Consider the following 25,726-nt stretch of genomic DNA (forward strand, 5'->3'; position numbering starts at 1 on the left):
GCCCGCTCCTGCCACACAAAACTGCCCCCCAACCATCAAGATGCACAGTGAGCCTTTGACAATGTGGATAATTTCCCAGACCTCGAGAGCCTCCTCTCGTTGTGAACAAACAGTGACAATGAAATCTAACATCGACTCCAATGCGCCAGTGAAGTCTTCATATGCCTGAGGAACAGAGTGTTCGAATTCTGGGACCCTCAAATCCAGTACCAAGCTGATGGTCTACAGAGCAGCTCTGGTCCCCACCCTCCAGTATGCATCAGGAACATGGGCAATGTACAGCAGACACCTCAAATCTTTGGAGAGATATCTCCAACGCTGCCTCCGCAAAATACTGCAAATCCACTGACAGGATAGGCATACCAACGTGAGTGTCCTCTCCCAGGCCAATCACCCCAGTATCGAGGCACTGGTCACCCTCGACCAGCTGAGATGGGCAGGCCACATTGCCCGCATATCTGACACAAGATCATTAGGAGAACAGAGGAAAAGCTACTAGGACATTCTGAAAGCCTCCTAAATAAATGTAACATCCTCATCGACAGGTAGGAAACGCGTGCCTTAGAATGCACAAGCTATAGAAAAAGCATCCGTGAAGGCGCCATTCATCTTGAGCATTGTAGGGTGGAGCACTTGGAGGCCAAGTGTAAACATTGAAAGGAGAGCGCAGAATCTAATGCATCCCATCCACCCACCTCATCAAGCACCACTTGCCAATCCGCGGGTTGTAAGGAACTTGCCAAATCCTGGTCTGTTTTGTGTTTCTCATTTAATGCCTGTCCTGCTGGCTGGTTTTAAAATCACAGACTTTTGGTTTTGAACCGAACCCACCCACCCACCCACCCACCCCCCCACCCCACCCCCCAACCCACCCCCCCCCCCACCCCCCCACCCCACCCCCCCCCCCCACCCACCACCCCCCCCCACCCACCCCCCCCCCCCCACCCCCCCACCCCACCCCCCCCCCCCCACCCACCCCCCCCCCCCCACCCACCCCCCCCCCCACCCCCCCACCCCCCCCACCCCCCCCCCCACCCCCCCACCCCCCCCACCCCCCCCCCACCCACCCCCCACCCACCCCCCCACCCCCCACCCACCCCCCACCCACCCCCCCACAGCCTATCAGCTTGTTTGAGATAAGGGCCATGGACCAATTCTTGTTTGGGATTGATGGAGTTTTTCATAGACTTCTGGCACAGGAGAAGCAAGCTCCATTTTGTCAGTGCTGTGGAATGAAATGAAATGAAAATCGCTTATTGCCACGAGTAGGCTTCAATGAAGTTACTGTGAAAAGCCCTTAGTCGCCACATTCCGGCACCTGTCCGGGAAGGCTGGTACGGGAATTGAACCGTGCTGCTGGCCTGCTTTAAAAGCCAGCGATTTAGCTCAGTGAGCTAAACCAGCCCAGATAAAGCAGATGAAGCAGCTTTAAGGCATTCTCTCTCTGCTCTCTCTCTGCCAGGTGATTTAAGAGGCTTCCAGCCAGACCTGGCACTCCTATTTAAAAGACTACAGGGAGTAGCCAGACCTATGAAGGGAACTACTGGTTTAAAAGGCTGTGATCAGGCTCTCCCACCATGTCTGTAACAGGATTAAACTGAATGGCTGGAAAAAGCCCAGTCTGAGAACTGTCTTCACGATACAGCCAGAATCACTGCACAGAGATCAGACAAGCAGTTGAAAGACATAATGGATGTGAAGTTTGCTGTAAACTCCCAGGTAGAAAACTCCAGTAATACGCAGGGAGACTGGGAGTCCATCTAGTGGTCACATGATAGAATTGCACAGACCTGAATCTTGACTGGGATGAGCACAGTAAGAAGTCTTACAACACCAGGTTAAAGTCCAACAGGTTTGTTTCAAATCACTAGCTTTTGGATCACTGCTCCTTCCTCAGGTGAATGAAGAGATAGGTTCCAGAAACATATATGTAGACAAAGTCAAAGATGAGCAAATGCTCGCATTGAAAGCATTGTCTTGCATCATTGACTTTGTCTGTATATATGTTTCTGGAACCTACCTCTTAATTCACCTGAGGAAGGAGCAGTGCTCCAAAAGCTAGTGATTTGAAACAAACCTGTTGGACTTCAACCTGGTGTTGTAAGATTTCTCACTGTGCTCCTGTGTGAAGGCAATTCAGTCACCTCAGAACCGACCTCCCCAGACTGGAAGCAACACCTCGCATTCTGAAGAGATCACCGCCTACAAGGACCTCAACCTGAACAGGAAAGATCCTCAAATCTCTCATACCCTTTTAATCCCTATTATTTTTAATCCTTTCCCTATCCCCTACCAAATGTTTGTCTTGTCTGTGTCTGGGTGGAGGGTGGGACAGGATGTTGGGAATAGTTAGACTAGTCGACCATTGTTCCATTATTTCCATTCTATGGTCATCCTTTACTCTTGTTAAAAATAAACAGTTTTTAAAATGTTTTACTTGTAAATCAGTGCCTGTAACAGTGAAGGGTTAAAGATGTCAGGAAAATACACAAATTATTAGTTAATTCACTTATGTTAGGACTTTGGGGTCTGTGGGGCTGGGATTGACTGTGCACCCGCCCAGGGTGTTGTAACAGGATCCAGGATTGGACTTTACAGCCACCATAGAACCTACCTCCCCAGACTGGAAGCAAGTCATGTTCGATGCTGAGGGACTGCCCAAGAAAAAGAATAATTTGCTCAATAGGAATCAGAGCAGAATGTTACATTATACTTTCTACTGACTAGTAGGTGGTGGAGGTAGGTTAGCTTATTTGGCTGGGTGGCTGGTTCATGATGCAGAGCATGGGTTCAATTCCCATACTGGCTGAGGTTATTCATGAAGGCCCTCGCCTGAGGAGTGGTGGCCTCAGGTTAAATCACCACCAGCCAGCTCTCTCTCCCAAAAAAGGGAGCGAGCAGCCTACAATCCTTTGGCGACTTTCATTTCAGGTTTTGGAAATTATTGTTATCAGGAGTCAGATTATGCACATTCTGTAAAAATGTCAGACCGAAGCAACATACAAGCTCTGCACTAAACCAAACCATTAGTCACAGAGGAGATGAACAGTACTTTTCCTGAGAGCAATCCAAAATGTGAAGTGGTGGGAGGTCCCTTCTTCTCCAATAGCATTTTAAACTATCGTGTAATCGTTATACAGTGCCATGTGGTAGGAGACTGTGGTTACTCTTCACACTGCCGCCATCTAGTGGACCTGGCATGAAAAGCAGGAACTCATTTTTCTTTCCACCCACGGAATCCTTGAAGTATTCATGACTGATAACGGGGCCTCTCCTCGGAGTGAAGAGTTTGCCGCTTTTGCGAAAGGCAACAGGATTTGCCATGTCTGCACCTCCCCATATCATCCTGCATAGAATAGTGTGGCAGAGAGGGCCATGCAGATAATTTAACGGGGGCACAAGAAAGAGACATATGGCTCGACGGACACAAGACTGACAAGATTCTTATTCTCATATAGGACCACGTTGAACGCAGTAACTGGGGTCACCCCCGCTGAGATGTTAATGGGTAATAGGCTTTGTACACAACTAAGTTTGATTCTATCAGACATCAATACAAAGGTAAGCAAGATTTGCAAGGGCATTGCCCAGTTATACCTCAATTTCTTTGACGTTTCGCACCTGACGACAGGGCCGCAATTGTAACTTCAATGACGGTTCTCACTGGATCTCTGGGACGATCGTCCGTCAAACATGACCAGTCTGTCACCAAGTTTGGGTCCAATGTGGACTCCCCGTGTCCTTATTAAAGACGGGAACGGAAAACCTGCAGCCCTTCCATTGCTCCTGCTGCATACATGGCGGGAGTATGCCAGAAGGGATAGAAATGTATTTGCGGTCCACATATGGTAAGTCTGAGCTTTCCCGCCTCTTGTTACAGAGCCTTCTTTATCGAAGAACCTCTGCCCATCCACAGTGGCTGGCAGCTTCCTCACCGAAGGTGGCATGGTGAACAGAAGAGCAAAATGGGAACAGATATAGGAACAGAGGAAATAGGAGCAGGAGTATGCCATTCAGCCCATCGAGCTTTCTCCTCCATTTGACTAGATCAAGACTGATCGTCTACCTCAATGCCATTTTCCCCATACTGTCCCATATTCCTGACTGTCTCATTTGGGTGGTATTATTTAGGCCTTTATGTAAATAACTTCCCTGATATCAGGATCACCAATAAGTAGCTCCTGGAATTTATATAAAGATTGAGAGATTACAGACTACACATGCTACTCACTAAACAAGGATCATTCATTAAAATCTGGCCTTCAATTACCTCAGGGTTTAGTTCACACTCTCTCAGATGGATGTAAAGATCCTATGGCATCATTTTGATGAGACGGGGAATTCCTGGCCAATATGTATCCCTCAACCAGCGTCTACAAAACCAGATTATCTGGCCATGATCCCATTCCTGTTTCTGGGAGCTTGCTGTGCACAATTTGGCTCAACACATTTTTTGCAACACTGATCACGCTTCAGTATAGTATTTAACTGGCTGTAAAGAACTTCGGGATGTCCCGGGGACATGGGACGTTTATGGAAATACAAGAAAATAAGCAAAATACTGCGGATGCTGGAACCTGAAACAAGAACAAAGGCCGCTGGAAAAACTCAGCAGGTCTGTCAGTATCTATTAGGAGACAGTTAGCATCTCGAGTCAATTGACTCTTCATCTGAATTGAAAGGAGGGAAAATGTTGGACCCCACTTGGAGTACTGTGAGCAGTTCCAGGCATCACACCTTAAGAAGGATATTTTGGCCTTGGAGGGAGTGCAACGAAGGTTGACAAAATTGATATCTCGATTACAGGGGTTGAGTTACAAGGAGAGATTACTCAAATTAGGCCTGTTTTCACTAGAATTGAGAAGGTTAAGGGATGATCTACTAACCAACGTATTCAAGATATTAACCGCGAAAGACAGGGGGCGGGATTCTCCAATAATGGGGCTATGTCCCCACTCCAGCGTGAAAACACAGGCGAATCACTCTGGACTTTCCTGACGAAGGTCCAGAGTGATTCTCCTATCTGGAGGGGGCTAGCAGGGCCCCGGAGTGCTCCTCGCAGCTCTGACTGCCATACGGGATTCTGCACTTCCTGTCGGGAGTCTGCGCATGCGCATAGTGATGGCCTGCATCGGCCGCACCGCACGACATGGTGGACCCACACCGCGGACCGGCACCAGAAAGATAGGTCCCCCCCCCCCCGAGATTGTGTGTGCCCGCGGATCGGTGGCCCCCGATCGATAGCCTAGCCGTCTGTGAGCCCCCCCCCCCCCCCCGGTGAAGGATCTCCCTGCCCCCACCAATGCGGCCACGGACTAAGTTCGCAGCCGCCATGCTGAGTTCCCGATGGGTGGGACCATCAGAGACCCACGCCGTTGGGAACTCGGCCAGTTACACTTCGAGAATCGCCGCTGGGGTCTGTCAATGGCCCCCCCACCGAGGTAGACCGAGTGATTCGTTGCGATTCTCTCGGGACCGGACAATTGGGGGAGCGGCGTTGCGCCGGATTTCAGCATCAACACCCATTTTCCGCCCCCACGCCGATCGCGATTTTGGCGCGGAGGCTCGGTGAATCCCGCGCAGGGTAGATAAAGATAAACCGTTCAGGAGACATGTCAGGAAGAACTTCTTCAATTTGTCAGAGCTTTGACAAACGGTCATCTGGACTCTAAACGTTAGCTCTTTTCTCTCCTTACAGATGCTGTCAGACCTGCTGAGATTTTGCAGCATTTTCTCTTTTGGTTTTAAATTGCCCCTTCGTATCCAAACGGTTAGGTGGGGTTACTGGGCTATGGGGACTGGGTGGAGGTGTGAGATTAAGTAGGATGCTCTTTCCAAGGGCCGTTGTGGACTCGGTGATCCGAGTAGCCTCCTTCTGCACTGTAAATTCTATGATTCCTCACTAAGTGGCCTCTCTGACTGAAATTGTCAAACTAATATTTAATCGTAGCCAGTATCCTGCTGTGGGTTCAACATCCACTGCGAGCTGGGAAGTGACTACCAATGCTATATTTTTGTTGACATCAGGCACTAGCCTTCAATCACATCTGTTAGGGTTGGAACCATACCCCAGTCCCAGAGGTGAAAGGGTACATTCTAATCATCCAGTCCCACGTTAATCAACACTTTTTTTTTTTTTTAAATAATTTTTATTGAAAGAGTTTTTCCATACAAACATTTACCCCTACTAATTTTTAAATTATTTACAACACAATCCCTCTAGGCAAATGTCCCTCCCTCGCCCGCCCTCTCACGCGCACCAGTCCTCCCCCCCCCCCCCCCCCCCCCCCCCAGGCAACCTTAACAAACAAGGCAGCCTACAGTTTCAGACATGAGCAGCGAGCAGACTTGCCCGCGTTACAGTCGTGCATGTCCCCCCACGACCCTTGCTGCCCCCCCCTCCCCCTCCCCCCCCTCCCCCCTCCCCCCCTTCCCCCCCCTCCCTCCTCCCCCCCTCCCCCCCTCCCCCCCCCCCCGGGTTGCTGCTGCCACGACCCCGAACGTCTATCTCTGATCTAAAAAGTCAAGGAAAGGTTGCCACCGCCTGGCGAATCCCTGTACCGACCCTCTCAGGGCAAATTTGATCCTTTCTAGCTGAATATAGCTAGCCATATCGTTAATCCAAGTTTCAACGCTTGGAGGCCTCGTGTCCTTCCATTGAATTAATATCCTTCGTCGAGCCACTAGAGACGCAAAGGCCAGTATTCCGGCCTCCCTAGCCTCCTGTACCCCCGGTTCTACCCCGACCCCAAAGATCGCAAGCCCCCATCCTGGTTTGACCCTGGACCCCACCACCTTCGACACCGTCCTTGCCACCCCCTTCCAGAACCCTTCCAGCACCGGACATGCCCAGAACATATGCACATGGTTCGCTGGGCTTCCCAGACATCTGACACACCTGTCCTCACCCCCAAAGAACCGGCTCATCCTTGTCCCCGTCATGTGAGCTCTATGCAGCACCTTAAATTGAATGAGGCTCAGTCTCGCACACGAGGAGGAAGAGTTGACCTTCTCCAGTGCATCCGCCCACGTCCCGTCTTCTATCTGCTCTCCCAGCTCCCCTTCCCACTTGGCTTTCAGCTCCTCCCCTGATGCTGCTTCCGCCTCCTGCATTATCTTGTAGATGTCTGATATCTTCCCCCCTCCGACCCAGACCCCCGAGAGCACCCTATCACTCGCCCCCTTACTGGGGAGCAGGGGAAACCCCTCCACCTGCCGCCTAGCAAATGCCTTCACTTGTAAATATCTGAACATGTTTCCCGGGGGGAGCTCAAACTTCTCCTCCAGCCCTCCCAGGCTCGCAAACCTCCCCTCTATAAACAGGTCCTTCAGCTGCCGTATGCCCACCCTGTACCAGCTCTGAAATCCCCCGTCGATGTTCCCCGGGATGAATCTATGGTTCCCTCTTATTGGCGCCGCCAACAGACCTCCCATTTCCCCCCTATGTCGCCTCCACTGCCCCCATATCTTGAGGGTGGCCGCCACCACCGGGCTCGTGGTGTACCTCGTGGGGGGGAGCGGCCATGGTGCCGTTACTAGGGCCCCCAGGCTTGTGTTACCACAGGACGCCCTCTCCATTCGTTTCCAAGCTGCCCCCTCCCCTTCCATCATCCACTTGCGCACCATTGACACATTTGCCGCCCAGTAGTACCCCGAGAGATTGGGCAGTGCCAGCCCTCCACTGTCCCTACTCCGCTCCAAAAAGACCCTCCTCACCCTTGGGGTGCCATGCGCCCACACGTAGCTCATGATGCTACTCGTCACCTTTTTGAAGAAGGCCCTAGGGAGGAAGATGGGCAAGCATTGAAATAAAAACAAGAACCTTGGGAGGACCGTCATTTTGATTGACTGCACCCTCCCCGCCAGCGACAACGGTACCATGTCCCACCTCTTAAATTCCTCCTCCATCTGTTCCACCAGCCTGGAAAAATTCAACTTGTGGAGGGTCCCCCAGTTCCTTGCCACCTGCACCCCTAAGTACCTAAAGCTCTTTCCTGCTCGCTTGAAGGGGAGTCTCCCAATACCCTCTCCCTGGTCCCCCGGGTGTATCACAAAAACCTCGCTTTTGCCCAAATTTAGTTTGTACCCCGAAAAGTCCCCAAACTCTGCTAATAGTTCCATTATCTCCGGCATTCCCCCTTCTGGGTCTGCCACGTACAGCAGTAGATCATCCGCATACAGCGATACTCGATGTTCCTCCCCTAGTCAGTCCTCTCCACCCCCCTGAACCCCTCAGTGCCATCGCCAACGGTTCAATCGCCAGTGCGAAAAGTAGGGGGGATAGTGGACATCCCTGCCTGGTCCCTCGGTGGAGCCCGAAATACTCCGACCTCCTCCCGTTTGTCACTACACTCGCCGTCGGGGCCGAGTAGAGCAACTTCACCCACTTAATAAACCCTTCCCCAAACCCAAACCGTTCCAACGTCTCCCACAGGTACTCCCACTCCACCCTATCGAATGCCTTCTCCGCGTCCAGCGCTACCACTATCTCAGCCTCCCCCTCCACTGCCGGCATCATAATTACATTCAGCAATCTCCGCACGTTCGTGTTGAGCTGCCGCCCCTTCACGAACCCCGTCTGGTCCTCATGGATTACCCCTGGCACACAATCCTCTATTCTAGCTGCCAGGATCTTTGCCAGCAACTTGGCATCCACGTTCAGAAGCGAGATAGGCCTGTAGGACCCGCACTGCACGGGGTCTTTATCCCGCTTCAATATCAGGGAGATCAGAGCCTGCGACATTGTCGGGGGCAGAACCCCCCCCTCTCGCGCCTCATTAAAGGCTCGTACCAGTACCGGTCCCACCAAGTCCACATTTTTCTTATAGAATTCCACCGGGAACCCATCTGGCCCCGGCGCCTTCCCCGCTTGCATCTGACCTATTCCCTTGACTAGCTCCTCTAGCCCTATTGGCGCCCCCAGCCCTTCTACCAGCCCCTCCTGGACCCTTGGGAACCTCAATTTGTTTAGGAAGTCCTCCATTCCCCCTCTCCTCGTCGGCGGCTCAGACCGATACAACTCCTTGTAAAAATCCCTGAAGACCCCGTTCACTTCTTGCCCCTTCTGCACTACCTTCCCGCCCCTCTCCTTCACTCCCCCAATCTCCCTAGCCGCATCTCGTTTGCGAAGCTGGTGTGCCAGCATCCTGCTCGCCTTTTCCCCATACTCATAGACCGCGCCCTGTGCCCTTCTCCACTGCGTCTCTGCCTTCCTGGTGGTCAGCAGGTCGAACTTGACCTGCAGGCTGCGCCGTTCTCCCAGCAGCCCCTCCTCTGGTGCCTCCGCATATCTCCTATCCACTTCCAATAGCTCCCCCACCAGCCTCTCCCTCTCCTGCCTCTCCTTTCTTTCTCTGTGCGCCCTTATGGAGATCAGCTCTCCCCTGATCACTGCCTTCAGGGCCTCCCAGACCATCCCCACCTGCACCTCACCCGTGTCATTCAAGTCCAGATAGCTCTCAATGCTCTTCCGGACCCTTTTACACACCTCGTCGTCCGCTAACAGCCCCACATCCAGCCGCCACAGCGGGCGCTGGTCCCGCGCCTCCCCCATTTCCACATCCACCCAATGCGGTGCATGATCAGAGATCGCAATGGCCGAGTACTCAGCTTCCCGCACCCTCGGGATCAGCCCCCTGCTCAACACGAAGAAATCGATTCTGGAGTACACTCTATGGACGTGGGAGAAAAAGGAATACTCCCTCGCCCTCGGCCTACCAAACCTCCATGGGTCTACTCCTCCCATCTGCTCCATGTACCCCCTCAGCACTTCTGCCGCTGCCGGCCTCCTATTGGTCCTTGAGCTCGATCTGTCTAGCCCGGGGTCCAGCACTGTGTTAAAGTCCCCCCCCATGATCAAGCCCCCTGCCTCCAGTCCCGGAATGAGGCCCAATAGGCGCCTCATAAAACCCGCGTCATCCCAGTTCGGGGCATATACGTTGACCATCACCACTTTCTCCCCCTGCAGCTTACCCTTCACCATCACATACCTACCCTCCTTATCCGCCACCACCTCCTCCGCCACGAACGACACCCTCTTTCCCACCAGAATCGCCACCCCCCGGTTCTTTGCGTCCAATCCAGAGTGGAACACCTGTCCCACCCACCCCCTTCTCAGGCGAACCTGGTCCACTACCTTCAAATGGGTCTCCTGTAACATTGCTACATCAGCCTTCAGTCCCTTCAGGTGTGAGAATACCCTTGATCTCTTGACCGGCCCATTCAACCCCCTCACGTTCCAAGTGATCAGCCGGGTCGCGGGACGACCCGCCCCCCTCCCCTGCCGATTAGCCATGTCCTGTTCCCTGCTCGCCCCGGGTCGACCCTCCCCTTCTGACCCGCTCCCCATGACGATGTCCCCCTCCCCCCACCTCTCCAGTCCTCCACTTCCCGTTTCTGGTCTTTTCAGCAGCAACCCGGTGTCCCTCCCTAACCCCCCCCCCCCCCCCCCAGGCTAGGACCCCTCCTAGCCGCGATGTACCCTCCATCGTACTCCCGTAAGTCAGCTGGTTCACGCTGACCCGGCTGCTCCTGCCACACTCCGACTCCCCCCGGCTCGGGGGGGGGGCCTCCCCCCCCTTGCCACTCCTCCCTGGCCCCGCTCCAGCGCGGGAAAGGTCGCCATTGCTAGCCACGCCCCGCACTCCTCCCCTCCCCCCTCCTCTGCCCCGCGCGCGGGAAAACAGAGGAAAGCCCGCGCTTTCGCCCTGCCACACCCCACCCCACCATCTTCAGTTCCACCCCCGTCCCCGTCCATGCCTGTAAAAGAACCCCCCCTAGGAGCCCATATCCCCGATCTGCTCTCCCCCCCGTCCCACCTCCCCAACTTAACATTATAAATAACAGATAAATAACAAATAACAATGTACTTAACAGTCGCCCTCTACCAAACAGCATAAATAACCATAAATAACCATGAATAACCACAATAACAATAACTAAGGGAAGTTGGCAAGGGGGGAAAAAAACATCAGAAGAAAAACCACAGCAAGAGTTCAAAATCCAAACAAAGAATTCAGCTGAAAGTACCCGAGCGGCTACGGCCGCCAAGTATCCCCTGGTCTAATTCGAGTCCAGTTTCTCTTCCTGTACAAAGGCCCACGCCTCCTCTGGGGATTCAAAATAGTGGTGTTGGTTCCTGTAGGTGACCCACAAGCGCGCTGGCTGCAGCATTCCGAACCTGATCCGTTTTGCATGTAGCACCGCCTTCGTCCGGTTGTACCGGGCCCGCCGCTTTGCCACCTCCGCACTCCATTCCTGGTAGACCCTCACCGTCGAATTCTCCCACTTGCTGCTCCTTTCCCTCTTGGCCCACTCCAGCACTCTCTCACGATCGCTGAGTCGCTGGAACCGCACCAGCACCGCCCTCGGGGGCTCATTTGCTCTTGGCCTCCTAGCCATGACCCTGTAGGCCTCTTCCAGCTCCAGGGGCGAAGGGACGGCCCCTGCCCCCATCAGGGAGCTCAGCATTTCTGCTACATATCCCGGGAGGTCTGACCCCTCCAGGCCTTCTGCCAGGCCCAAGATCCTCAGGTTCTTCCGCCTCATTCGGGTATCCAGCTCCTCAAAACGGCTCTGCCATTTCAGGTGGAGTGCCTCGTGCACCTCTACCTTTCCCACGAGGACCGTGGCCTCCTCCTCCCTCACAGTCATCTCCTGTTGCAGCTCCCGAATCGACGCCTCTTGGGTCGCCTGGGCTCCCATCAGCCTGGTGGTCGTCGCATTCATTGACTCCAAGAGCTCCATTTTCAGCTCCGTAAAGAAGCGCAGGAGAGCGGCCTGCTGCTCCTCCGCCCATTTCCTCCATTCCTCGGGTGCGCCACCGGCCGCCATTTTGGTCTTCTTCCCCCGCTTTTTTTTGGGAGCTGCTGTTGCTTTCTTTACCACCCCACTCCGGGTACCGACCATAAAGTTGGTCTGGTTCTCTTCAGGGAGCCTTCCCCCACCGGGATTTGTCCTTACAGCGCCGTTGGGGCCCTCCAATCGGCCCGAAAACACCTTTGTAGCAGGAGCAGCCAAACGTGCGACTTAGCTGGTCATAGCCGCAACCGGAAGTCGTTAATCAACACTTGAGAACTTCTCTCAAATTCTGCCAAGACACACAACTCTAATCAGTCCTATACAATATTTAGATTGACTATCAGTTCTTGCTGTGTAAACTAAACAAAAGCAATGAAGACTCCACTCACAGAAAATCAAAGCTGACACTCTAGTGCAGTACTGAGAGAGTGCTGCCCCATCGGAGTTGTCATCTTAGATCAGATGTTAAGTCGTGGACTGATATGCCTACTCGGGTGGGTGTAACAGATCCTATGAGCCTCTTTCATAGAAGAGCAGGGGTATTGTTCACAATGTTTCGGCCAATAGTTATCCAAAAATGGACATCATGAAAAATAAAAATAAAAAGGTCATTACCGCATTGTAGTTTGTGGGAGTTTGCTGTAAAATGAAAATCGCTTAACGTCACAAGTAGGCTTCAAATGAAGTTACTGTGAAAAGCCCCTAGTCACCACATTCTGGCGCCTGTTCGGGGAGGCTGGTACAGGAATTGAACCGTGCTGCTGGCCTGCCTTGGTCTGCTTTCAAAACCAGCGATTTAGCCCAGTGTGCTAAACCAGCCCCTGTGTGCTAAACCAGCCCCTGTACACATGTTGGCTGCGCATTTCCGACGTTACAACAAAGACTCACTTCAATAAGCACAACATACCCTACATTGCAACACTGACACTTTTCAATCAGCACAACATTAACACTGCGGCATCTAATGGTGGGAAAATGCAAATCTCTCTTTCTTGATGCCCTAATACATTTTTAAAAATTAATATTTCTCCAATGATGTAACTGCAATCTACAGAATGGGATGTTTTACTCAATATCAAACGTTTACCATATTTATGTTACAGCATTGACAATCTCAATAATAGTGCCACTTCCAGATGAGGGGGTAATTGGCATTTGTCTATGTGAGGGATGCGATGGGACCAACTTACTTCCTTTCTGTGGCACCAAACTAATAATCAGGACTGGCAGATGGGGAAACAGAATTAGAATTTAAATGCGCAGGAACCCTTTCACACTTAATTCCCCATGAAAAGTCAGTTATAGCATGCGACAACGAATGAACGGGCATCGCGCGACAATCACCAGGCAGGAATGTTCCCTTCCAGTCAGGGAACACTTCAGCAGTCAAGGGCATTCAGCCTCTGATCTCCGGGTAAGCGTTCTCCAAGGCGGCCTTCAGGACACGCGGCAATGCAGAATTGCCGAGCAGAATCTTATAGCCAAGTTCCGCACGCATGAGTGCGGCCTCAACCAGGATCTTGGATTCATGTCGCATTACATTCCTCCCCCACCATCTGGCCTGTGCTTGCAAAATCCTACCAACTGTCCTGGCTTGAGACAATTCACACCTCTTTAACCTGGGATTACCCCTATCTCTGGATCTGTAAAGATTTGATTACCCGTAAATGCTCGCATTCCAAGCATTGTCTGGCATCTTTGACTTTGTCTATATATATGTTTCTGGGACATATCTCTTCATTCACCTGAGGAAGGAGCAGTGCTCCAAAAGCTCGTGTTTGAAACAAACCTGTTGGACTTTAACCTGGTGTTGTAAGACTTCTTACTGTACTCTCACATTGCCCAGTGCAACACACCACCATCACTCAGCCAGCACAGATCCCTGATAACCAAAACTCACTCTGAGAATCCTGACACAATACCTCACCCAAGCACAACTTCTATTGATCGCAACTCTACAAACCTCCGCAAATCAACAGCTGTTCATCATCCAAACACACTGGCACATAGTTATTGATAGTCTGTCCTCTCTTTCAGAAGAAGGTTATCCATAACAAGAGGAAAAGTCAGAGGACTGGAGGAGGACACCACAATCTATCTCCTCAGTGCCCTCGAGGAGATGGTCCACAGGATCACAGGTCAGTGGCACCTGGAGCTGCTGTAATCATCTGCATGATTGATGGCTGCCTTATTTTATTTAATATTCTTTCATGGGATGTAGGTGTCGCGAGCTAAGTCGGCATATATTGCCCATGCCTAATTGCCCATAAGAAGGTGGTGTTGAGTTACCTTCTTGAATTGCTGCAGTGCATGTGGTGTAGGTACACCCATAGTGCTATTAGGAAGGGAGTTCCAGGATTTTGACCCATTGACAGTGAAGAAACGGCCTATATATTTCCAAATCAAGATGGTGAGTGACTTGGAGGGGAATGTGCAAGGTGGTGGTGTTCCCATGTTACCCTCATCCTTATCGGTTGTAGAGGTCCCTGGTTTGGAAGGTACCTTAGTGAGTTGCTGCAGTGCATCTTAGAAATTGTACACTTTGCTGTTACTGTGAATCGGTGGTGGAGGGAGTGAATGTTTAAGGTGGTGCATGATGTTAAGTAATGGGGTAAGAGACATTCCAATTAGTTGTCTCATTTATGTTAAGCATCCAATAATTGACACTGGTATGTAAAGGGGCTTCAGGTGGCCCTTGTGTCAGGTGATGTGATGTTAGAGTTTTGTGCAAAGCCTGTTGAAGGAAATTAAAGATGTTTTGTGGAAAAGCAGCAGAACCTTTGACTCATTATACTACAGCAGCTAAACATCTAATAAATGGTAGCAGAGGACGGTTGCTGTGCAAGTGTGAAGGGTTGAAAGATACAACATTTCCAGGCCAGACCAAGGAGTGAGTGAAAATAAAAACAAAAATATGGCTGAACTGAGGTTAAAGATGGCTGGATATGACTACCCCCCTTATTTTCTGAAAGGGGATCATACGATCAATGGAGAAGTGCAGTAGTAATGTGGAAAGAGAAAACAAGGTATGGCATTGGCTCTTTCTTTACTTTATGACAGTAAAATCCAAAGCAAAATGTTTTCTGAGCTGGAATTGGAAGGGTTAGACTCAGAAGAAGGTCTGGAGACTCTCTTACATTACATGGATAAGATTTATAAAAATTATGACTTGTTAAGTGCGTATGAAGCATGGTCGGATTTTGATAGGTTCTGGAAAATAGAGGAATTCTCCATGGAAGACTATATAATGGAATTTGGCAGACTATATAAAAGGCTGCAGAAACTGTGGAATTTCCACAGTCTGTGTTGGCCTTTAAATGACTTGACTCTGCTAGAGTGAGCAACATGGATAGGCTCCGGGTTTTGACGGGAGTTCAGTTTGCGGATAAGGATACCTTATTCGATCAGATGACCGAAGCTTTAAAAATGTTTCTGGGGAAACATTTGATTCCGATGGCTCTGATAACCCAAATAGGTCAGCCTGCAATAAAGCAGACTATAGAAGACACACTATTAGTCATAGAATATACAGTGCAGAAGGAGGCCATTCGGCCGAAGTTTTACACCGGTAATGAGGTTGTTGGTTGCAGAATTGTTCAATTGTGCTGTTTTGGACAGTGGCTGCACATCTACTGTGTTTGGAATTGACTGGTTAAAATGTTACCTGGACTCCTTGAATGCTGAAAATCGTAACAAGGTTAAGGAATTTGAAAGTTCCACAAGTTTCAGGTTTGGTGATGATAATACTCTGAAGTCACTGAAAAGAGTGGTGATCCCTTGCAGTATTACTGGAGTGAATCATTTCATTAGCATGAATGTTGTATCAAGTGAGATACCTTTGCTTCTGAGCAGACCGTCGATGAAGAAAGCACACATGAAACTGGATATAGAACAGGATAAGGCAACAGTTTTTGGGAACGGTGGACTTACAATTTACACAGTCGGGACATTATTGTATTCCATTACTGACCAATAATATTTCAAGTACAGTTGTTAAGGATGTGTTCATGGCAGTTGAAACTGGAACTTTAGCTGATAAAAAGCTTGTTGTATTAAAACTGCATAGGCAATTTGCGCATCAGTCACCTCTATACTAAACTGATAGACCAGGTTAGTGATCACTATGAAGTTTGTAGGAAGTACAGAAGGACACCAGCATGACCGATAGTAACCTTACCTTTGGCCAAGGATTTTAACGACATTGTGGCCATGGACCTTAAGATCTGGGATAAAGCCAATAATATATTTATTTAGCATTTTGCAGATGTAGTCAATAAACAATTGTACGAAGTAAAGAAAAGTGTAATTCTGGATCAAATCGTGGAAAAATGGATAGGGACAGGAATGGGCCCACCGGCAAAATTCCTTACGGACAATGGGGGAGAATTTGCTGATGATGAGTTTGGGGATATGTGTGAAAATGTGAATATCACAGTTATGAATACGGCTGCGGAAAGTCCATTTAGTAATGGTGTGTGTGAAAGAAACCACGCGGTAATAGATGACCTGCTCTGGAAAATTTTGGTGATAGACCAAACTGCAAGTTAAATTCAGCTTTAGCCTGGGCGGTACATGCAAAGAATTCATTGCAGATGGTTGGGGGCTATAGTCCCTATCAATTAGTGTTTTGTAGAAACCCTAAAATTCCATCCATCTTAGATGACCAACCTCCAGCTTGGGAAGGGACTACAATTAGCTCTGCTTTTGCTGAGCATTTAAACGCATTACATAGCAGTAGAAAAGCCTTTCTGGAAGCAGATGTCTCTGAAAGAATTCGCAGAGCTTTAAGATATAATGTACGGCCATCAGATGCTGTTTTTCAGCAAGGAGACATGATATACTATAAGAGAGACAATTCTAATGAATGGAAGGTCCAGGGAAGATCATAGGCATAGATGGCAAAACAATTATTTTGCAACATGGTAATCAAACTTGGGGTACATTCATCAAGGGTACAGATTACAAATTTAGACAGAGCAGACAGACATGACGAGGAACCAGAGTCATCTGATAAGCATGTGTTGCAGAACTATGAGGACCAGTTAACTGAAATAGACAGGGTTTCTGTAGAGGAACACAACACTTCTGATGAATTAGAACAGGCCATTTTTCCAAAAGGGCGAATGCCAAAAGTTGGTACAAAAGTGACATACTTGCCTGAAGGGTCGAGTCAATGGAAGGATGCAACTGTTATTAGTAGAGTAGGGAAGGCCACTGGAAAGTATTAACATTGGTTGAATATACAGCATTCAGGGGAGGGAGTCAAGACAATGAATTGGGAAAACAAAGTTCAAAAATGGAGGGCACAGAAACGCAGTGCCAGTTCTGACAGTACATCAGATAGTGAACAGGTCAACAGGAAAAGGTTGAGAACTATTGAAAGGACATCCCACAGTAGAAGGGAAAGATCAAGCAGTAGCAGTACAGAATGAGATACCAGGCTGGAGAGGGGACGTAGTTTATCAAGATCACGGAACATGAGTAAGACTACGAATACTAATATGAGTAGAAGCCCACATGCATGTGAGATTTTGGTGGTTTCCAAAAAATTAGATGAAAAAGTTATCAAAGATGCCAAACGGCAAGAACTGTATAGTTGGAGTGAATTTGGGGTATACATGGAAGTACCGGATATGGGACAAAGAGCTTTATCCCAAAGATGGATTAGTACAGAAAAGGTTCTTCCGGATGTAACGTATAAGGCAAACGCCAGGTTTGTGGCAAGGAGAATTGAAGAAAACTTAGAAGATCAGGATTTAAGGGTAGATTAGCCTCCGGCAGGAAAGGTTATTTTAAAGATCTTCTTGGCTCTATTAGCCACAAAGGCATGGGAATGAAAATCTATTGATATAAAAGCTGCCTTTTTGCAGGGGCATCAGCTCCAAAGAGACATTTTTCTCCGTCATCCGAAAGAGGCTGCTAACACAGAAGGGATACTCTGGAAGTTGAACAAATGTGTATATGGATTGAATGATGCATCTAGAATCTAGTACTTTTCGGTAAGGTCAGTTTTGTTAAAGTTAGGTTGTTACCAGTTGAAAGCAGATCCGGCAATGTTTTACTGGCACTATAAAGGAAATCTTTCTGGCATCTTTATGATGCATGTCGATGATTTTTTTGTGGGGTGGGACTAGTGATTTTGAAGTTATTGTAATCTCTGGTTTGAGGAAAGAATTCAGGGTTGGAAGTCAGGCTTCCGGTGCATTTAAATATATTGGACTAGAAATTGGACAGACTAAGTTAGGGGCAACTTTATATCAGCAATCTTATTTGGAAAGCATCAGCCCAATAGCAATTAATCATGGCTGGGTTTCACGAAAAGACGCAATGGTTTCAAAGATGGAAAAAGAGCAACTGCGAAGTTTAATTGGGCAACTGAATTGGTTAGGTAGACAGACTAGACCAGACGTGAGTTTTAATGTCTTAGAGTTGAGTATAAAAATGAATGATCCCAAAGTGGAAGACATAATAACAGCAAATAAAGCGTTGGTCAAACTAAAAACGCAGGAGTGTGTTTTGAGGTTCCTGGTTTTAGGTGACCTAAGGCATTTGAAACTCATTTATAGTGATGCGTCCTATGCAAATTTATGTGATAGGGTTTCAAGCGCAGGAGGTTTTATAATTTTCCTTTTGGGGAACAATAATAAATGTTGCCCTCTTGTGTGGGAAACAAAGAAAATAAGGAGTGGTCAAAAGCACTGTTATGGGTTAAGAGACATTCCAAGTCTCATTTATGTTAAGCATCCACTAATTAACACTGATATGTAAAGGAGCCCTTGTGTCAGGTGATGTGATGTAAGAGTTTTGTGCAAAGTCTGTTGAAGGAAATTAAAGGTGTTTTGTGGAAAAGCAGTAGAACCTTTGACTCTTTATACTACAGCAGCTAAACGTCTAACACACGATGTGCCAATAAAGCGGACTGCTTTGTCCTTGATGTTGTCAAACTTCTTGAGTTTTGATGGAGCTGCACTCATTCAAGCAAGTGGAGAATACTCCATCACCCTCCTGACCTCTGCATTGTAGTAGGTGGACAGACATTGGCGAGTCAGGAAGTGAGTTACTTGCTGCAGAATCCCTAGCCTCTGAATAGTTCTAGTAGCCACAGTATTTATATGGCTAGTCCAGTTCAGTTTCTGGTCAATGGTAACCCCCTGGATATTGATCGTGGGGGATTCAGTGATGGTAATGCCATTTGAATGTCAAACAGGAGATGGTTGGATTCTGTCTTGTTGGAGATGGGCATTGCCTGGAATATTTAAGACATGTATATTACTTTCCGTTTGAAAACCCATGTCTGAATGATGTCCAGTTTTCTCTGTATATGGGCATGGACTGCTTCAGTATCTGAGGAGTCACGAATGATGCTGAACATTGTGTAATCACCAGTGAACATTGCAACCTCAGGCCTTATGACATAGGTAAGGCCATTGATAAAACAAGTAAAGATAGTTGGGCCTAGGACACTACATAGAACACAGAACAGTACAGCACAGAACAGGCCCTTCGGCCCTCGCTGTTGTGCCGAGCCATGATCACCCTACTCAAACCCACGTATCCATCCTATACCCGTAACCCAATAAACCCCCCCCTGTAATGAAATAGTCCAGAACAAAGAGGAAAAATATAGAGCTAGACTAATTGTTCGTAGAAATCTGGAATTCTCTTTCCCAAAAGGCTGGGTGTTAATTGACACATTCAGAGGTTAATAGCAGGGGCTGGTTTAGCTCACTCGGCTAAATCGCTGGTTTTTAAAGCAGGCCAGCAGCACGGTTCAATTCCCGTACCAGCCTCCCCGGACAGGTGCCGGAATGTGGCGACTAGGGGCTTTTCACAGTAACTTCATTGAAGCCTACTCGTGACAATAAGCGATTTTCATTTTTCATCATCTCAGTCTCAAGACATTATTGCAGGGGTTGCTCAAGGTAGTTCATGGTTGCTCATGGGCAGTACGGTAGCATGGTGGTTAGCATAAATGCTTCACAGCTCCAGGGTCCCAGGTTCGATTCCCGGCTGGGTCACTGTCTGTGCGGAGTCTGCACGTCCTCCCTGTGTGTGCGTGGGTTTCCTCCGGGTGCTCCGGTTTCCTCCCACAGTCCAAAGATGTGCGGGTTAGGTGGATTGGCCATGCTAAATTGCCCGTAGTGGGTGATTGTGAGTGTGTGATTGTGAGTGTGTGACTGTGAGTGTGTGACTGTGAGTGTGTGACTGTGAGTGAGTGAGTGTGACTGTGAGTGAGTGAGTGTGACTGTGAGTGAGTGTGAGTGTGTGAATTCACCTCAGCTGGAAAAAGGGACTTTGAGTATTATATTCAGAGGAAGGATTTTTCATCACTACTTTTATGGACCTCATTTTACTCTTTTTGACAGATCACTGACCCTCGTCGACAATCTTCAGGCCATATGAAGGTACAGGGTATTCCTTCTTTAGCAGTTAGCAGGTTAGAGAGATGGGGCGGGATTCTCCGTAGCCCGACGCCAAAATCGGGAATGGTGATTGGGTGGAGAATGGCCACCAATGCCAAAAATGCGGCAGGCGGTGGTTTGACACTGGGCCGCGATGCTCCGCCCCTCCAAATCATCATAATTGAGACGCGAGCAGCACACAGTCGCAATCCCGTTGGTATGTCATTATCAGGCACTCCCGCGGTGCTCCGCCTCTGATGGGCCGAGTTCCCTGCAGCGCAGGCCACGTGTGGTCTCAGCGTTTGTGAGCCTGACATGGCGCTTGCGGAGAGTGAGACAGGGCATGCAGACAGTGTCCAGCACTACCACACTCGGCCATGATCCGTGCCGCTGGCCAGGGAGATTTTGCCAGGACTGGGGGAGTGGTGGGGGGTGGTTGTGGCCAAGAAGTGGGCTGTGGGGTACACAGTCCAGCACAGCTGCCGTCATCCTTTCTGGTGCCATCAGTGCGTGTGTGGGGGGTGTAGGCAAATGTGCGGCTGCAGCTTGTCAGCCTTGAACATGTGCAGCATGGACCCAACGATTCGCCAACCATTTTCCGCACATTCCACGGGTGTTTCACGTGCCACCGGTGCTAGCCCCTCACCAGTAGCGGAATCGGGGGGCTTTCCTGCCGATTTTCCCGCCGTGAAAAACCACGGATCCTCCATTGGCGTCAGCACTTAGCCTCCGAAACAGAATCAAGCCCATGGTCCTTGATATTATTGGCACGCACGTGAAATATTGCTGATGCTTTGTCAAGATTGTCGTTACAAATCAAGCAAGAATCTGAAGACAATTTTGTCAACATCCTATATTTCTCACACATGAGATAATGTACCTGTGACTTCATCTCAAGTACAGAGATACACAAGAAGTGGCCCAGTGATGGGCAAGGTTTTGGAAATAGTCCGAAAAGGAACAATGACAGACGCAAATCGTAAAATTTCAGACCCTAAGCCCTCCATTGCAAGAAGACTTGAGTTAACAGTCCAGAATGGAATTTTATTATGAGGAATCTGAGTGATTATTCCTCCGTGCTTGCATAAAAGAATCATTGACCAGCTACATGAGGGACAGGCTGGTGTAGTGAGGATGAAGGAACTGGCATGCAGTTATTTTTGGTGGCCAGGATTAGATGCACAAAACGAAGAGAAAATGGGACAATGTCAACCCAGTACAAAACTAAGAAATACTTCACCACTGCAACCCTTACATCCATGGGAATGGCCAACACAGTAATGATAGAGGATACAGATAGACTTCACTGGCCCAGTTGATGAATACATGTTCTTAGAAATTGTAGATGCACACTCTAAATGGCCGAAAGTAATGATTACAAAATCCATGATGACAGAAGGTGGATGACATATTTGCGAGATTTGGTAGACCAGAGCAGGTTGTAGGTGACAGTGGAACACAATTCACTTCAAAAAGTTTATGTCCAATGTGTGCAGGAGGGTTTCCTGACACAGAATGTAGATAGGCCAACAAGAGGCGAGGCCACATTGGATTTGGTACTGGGTAATGAACCAGGACAGGTGCTAGATTTGGAGGTAGGTGAGCACTTTGGTGATAGTGACCACAACTCCGTTACGTTTACTTTAGCGATGGAAAGGGATAGGTATATACCACAGGGCAAGAGTTATAGCTGGGGGAAAGGCAATTATGATGCGATGAGGCAAGACATAGGATGGGGAAGGAAACTGCAGGGGATGGGCACAGTTGAAATGTGGAGCATGTTCAAGGAACAACTACTGCGTGTCCTTGATAAGTATGTAACTGTCAGGCAGGGAGGAGTGGTTGAGCGAGGGAACTGTGGTTTACTAAAGTAGTTGAATCACTTGTCAAGAGGAAGAAGGAGGCTTATGTAAAGATGAGACGTGAACGTTCAGTTAGGGCGCTTGAGAGTTTAAAAAGTTAGCTCGGAAGGACCTAAAGAGAGAGCTAAGAAGAACCAGGAGGGGACATGAGAAGTCTTTGGCAGGTAGGATCAAGGATAACCCTAAAGCTTTCTATAGGTATGTCAGGAATAAAAGAAAGACTAGGATAAGAGTAGGGCCAGTCAAGGACAGTCGTGGGAAGTTGTGCGTGGAGTCCGAGGAGATAGGAGAGGTGCTAAATGAATAGTTTTTGTCAATATTCACGCAGGAAAAAGACAATGTTGTCGAGGAGAATACTGAGATACAGGCTACTAGACTAGAAGGGTTTGAGGTTCATAAGGAGGAGGTGTTAGCAATTCTGGAAAGTGTGAAAATAGATAAGTCCTCTGGGCCGGATGGAATTTATCCTAGGATTCTCTGGGAAGCTAGGGAGGAGATCGCTGAGCCTTCGGCTTTGATATTTATGTCGTCATTGTCTACAGGAATAGTGCCAGAAGACTGGAGGATAGCAAATGTGTCTGCTTATTCAAGAAGGGGAGTAGAGACAACCCCGGTAACTATAGACCAGTGAGCCTTACTTCTGTTGTGGGCAAAGTCTTGGAAAGGTTTATAAGAGATAGGATTTATAATCATCTAGGAAGGAAAAATTTGTTTAGGGATAGTCAACATGGTTTTGTGAAGAGTAGGTCGTGCCTCACAAACCTTATTGAATTCATTGAGAAGGTGACCAAACAGATGGATGAGGGCAAAGCAGTTGATGTGGTGTATATGGATTTCAGTAAAGCGTTTGATAAGGTTCCCCACTGTAGGCTATTGCAGAAAATACAGAGGCTGGGGATTGAGGGTGATTTAGCAGTTTGGATCAGAAATTGGCTCGCTGTAAGAAGACAGAGGGCGGTGATTGATGGGAAATGTTCAGCCTGGAATTCAGTTACTAGTGGTATGCCAAAAGGATCTGTTTTGGGGCCACTGCTGTTCGTCATTTTTATAAATGACCTGGAGGAGGGCGTAGAAGGATGGGTGAGTACATTTTCAGATGACACTAAAGTCGGTGGAGTTGTGGACAGTGCGGAAGGATGTTGCAGGTTACAGAGGGACATAGATAAGCTGCAGAGCTGGGCTGAGAGGTGGCAAATGGAGTTTAATGCAGAAAAGTGTGAGGTGATTCATTTTGGAAGGAGTAACAGGAAGACAAAGTACTAGGCTAATGGTAAGATCCTTGGCAGTGTGGATGAGCAGAGAGATCTCGGTGTCCATGTACATAGATCCCTAGAAGTTGCCACCCAGGTTGATAGGGTTGTTAAGAAGGCGTACGGTGTGTTAGCTTTTATTGGTAGAGGGATTGAGTTTGAGCCATGAGGTCATGTTGCAGCTGTACAAAACTCTGGTGCGGCCGCATTTGGAATATTGCGTGCAGTTCTGGTCGTCGCATTATAGGAAGGATGTGGAAGCATCGGAAAGGGTGCAGAGGAGATTTACCGGGATGTTACCTGATATGGAGGGAAGATCTTATGAGGAAAGGCTGAGGGACTTGAGGCTGTTTTCGAAGAAGATTAAGGTGACATAATTGAGGCATATAAGATGATCAGAGGATTAGATAGGGTGGACATTGAGAGCCTTTTTCCTCAGATGGTGATGGCTAGCACGAGGGGACATAGCTTTAAATTGAGGGGAGATAGATATAGGACAGATGTCAGAGGTAGGTTCTTTACTCAGAGTAATAAAGGCGTGGAATGCCCTGCCTGCAACAGTAGTGCACTCGCCTACATTAAGGGCATTTAAATGGGCTTTGGATAAACATATGGATGATAAGGGAATAGTGTAGATGGGCTTTAGAGTGGTTTCACAGGTCAGCGCAACATCGAGGGTGGAAGGGCCTGTAATGTTCTATTTTGTTTAAACATTAGAATAGTTGTCGTTTGGACTAAAGAAGCAAAGGGGGAAGCGTGTTATGTATTCAGGTAATATAGCTCTGCTGCTGGAATGTCACATGCTCTGTAGTGACGTCAGCAGAGTGTTTGCGTGAGCTTTAGCTTTCTCTTCCATCTTAGATTTGGATAAAGCAACATCAGAATAAACCCTGCATCGTGATTTTTAAGAACACCCAAATATGAGGCACCTCCAAAGTTTATCTCTTTGTGGTGATTTAAAAATATATAACACCAAGGAATGGAAATAATGCGGGAAAATGGTGTTGAGGAAGAGGATCAACCATGGTCTAGTTGAACTCACAGCAGGCTCGAGGGGCCCAATTGTCTACCCCTGCTCCTATTTCCTATAACCGGTAGAAGGCTGCTGCCTCTCACTGAGGGACACTGCAGAAGGTCTTGTTGCAGCCAGCACATTCTCAGAGTGGGATTCAGCAGCCTGTACTGGCCACTTGATTGGCCACAGTCAAGGGGCGCTGTCTTAGTGAGCGACGAGGGCAGGGGGTTATGCTCCACCGAGCCATCCCCTGGGCCATCTCCATGGACAGTGCCTCAGCAATCTGAGTAACCTGCTGGAGGACAGTTTGCTGGACTGCTGAGGGAGTCTGAAAGTCCCTTTTGGGGACTGATATCCTGAGGCAGGACGGTGGCACTCTGCTTTGTTCTTTTGCAGGATGTGGACATTGATTGCAAGCATTTGTTGCCCATTCCTAATTGCCTTTAAAAGTGACTTGTCGGGCCATTTCAGAGGAGTTAAGAGTCAACCACACTGGAATCACCAGGTAAGGGCATAAAGATATTGGAGAATCAGATGGATTTTTCCGATAATTGATTCATGGTCACCAATACTAAGACCATCACAGTAACTTCATTGCAGTGTTAATGTAAGCCTACTTGTGACAACAAAGATGATTATTATTATATTTCAATTTTAGGTTTTATTAATTGATCCACCAGCTGTTAAGCTGTGTTTTAATCCCTTGTCACCAGAGCTTGGGTCTCTGCATTACTTGTCCAGTGACATTACCACAACACCACTGTCTCCCCCTACTCTGAGCTTCCATGAGAACAAGCTGAGATTTCATGACCTCATTCTGAACTTCCACTGCATGACTCAGACATTAAGACATTCTATTCTTGTTGTAATGGAAACCGAGACATCGTTCATTAGATTCTCAACTGAGCAAAATTTCAGTCCATTATGAGAGCTTAGTCGGCTATGCTGGCAATGGGCTTGGGGCAAGATTTTCCTGTCCTTCGCACCAGAGGGATCTTCCAGCCCTGCTGAAGGCAGCCTCTGCAGTGGGTTCACCGGAAACGGGGCGTGCGACCACGCAAATCACTATAGATATCAGCAGGACCAGAAGATCCTGCCAGCAGCGAATAGCAAGTCACCTCCCACCGCCAATGGCAATAGCGTGTCACTCCACCACCAGCGGCCAATAGTGAGTCACTTCCATCGCTAGCAGCCAATGGCAAGTCACCTCAGCTGCCAGCAGCCAATGGTGAGTCACCTCCATCGCCAGCAGCCAATGGTGAGTCACCTCCATCGCCAGCAGCCAATGGTGAGTCACCTCCATCGCCAGCAGCCAATGGTGAGTCACCTCCACTGCTGGAAAACATGCCGCAGGGAGGAGGGTGGAAAATCCCACCCTCGGTCTTAAAATAAAATAAC

This window comes from Scyliorhinus canicula, chromosome 15 (assembly GCF_902713615.1).
Source record: "Scyliorhinus canicula chromosome 15, sScyCan1.1, whole genome shotgun sequence".
Taxonomy (NCBI): domain Eukaryota; kingdom Metazoa; phylum Chordata; class Chondrichthyes; order Carcharhiniformes; family Scyliorhinidae; genus Scyliorhinus; species Scyliorhinus canicula.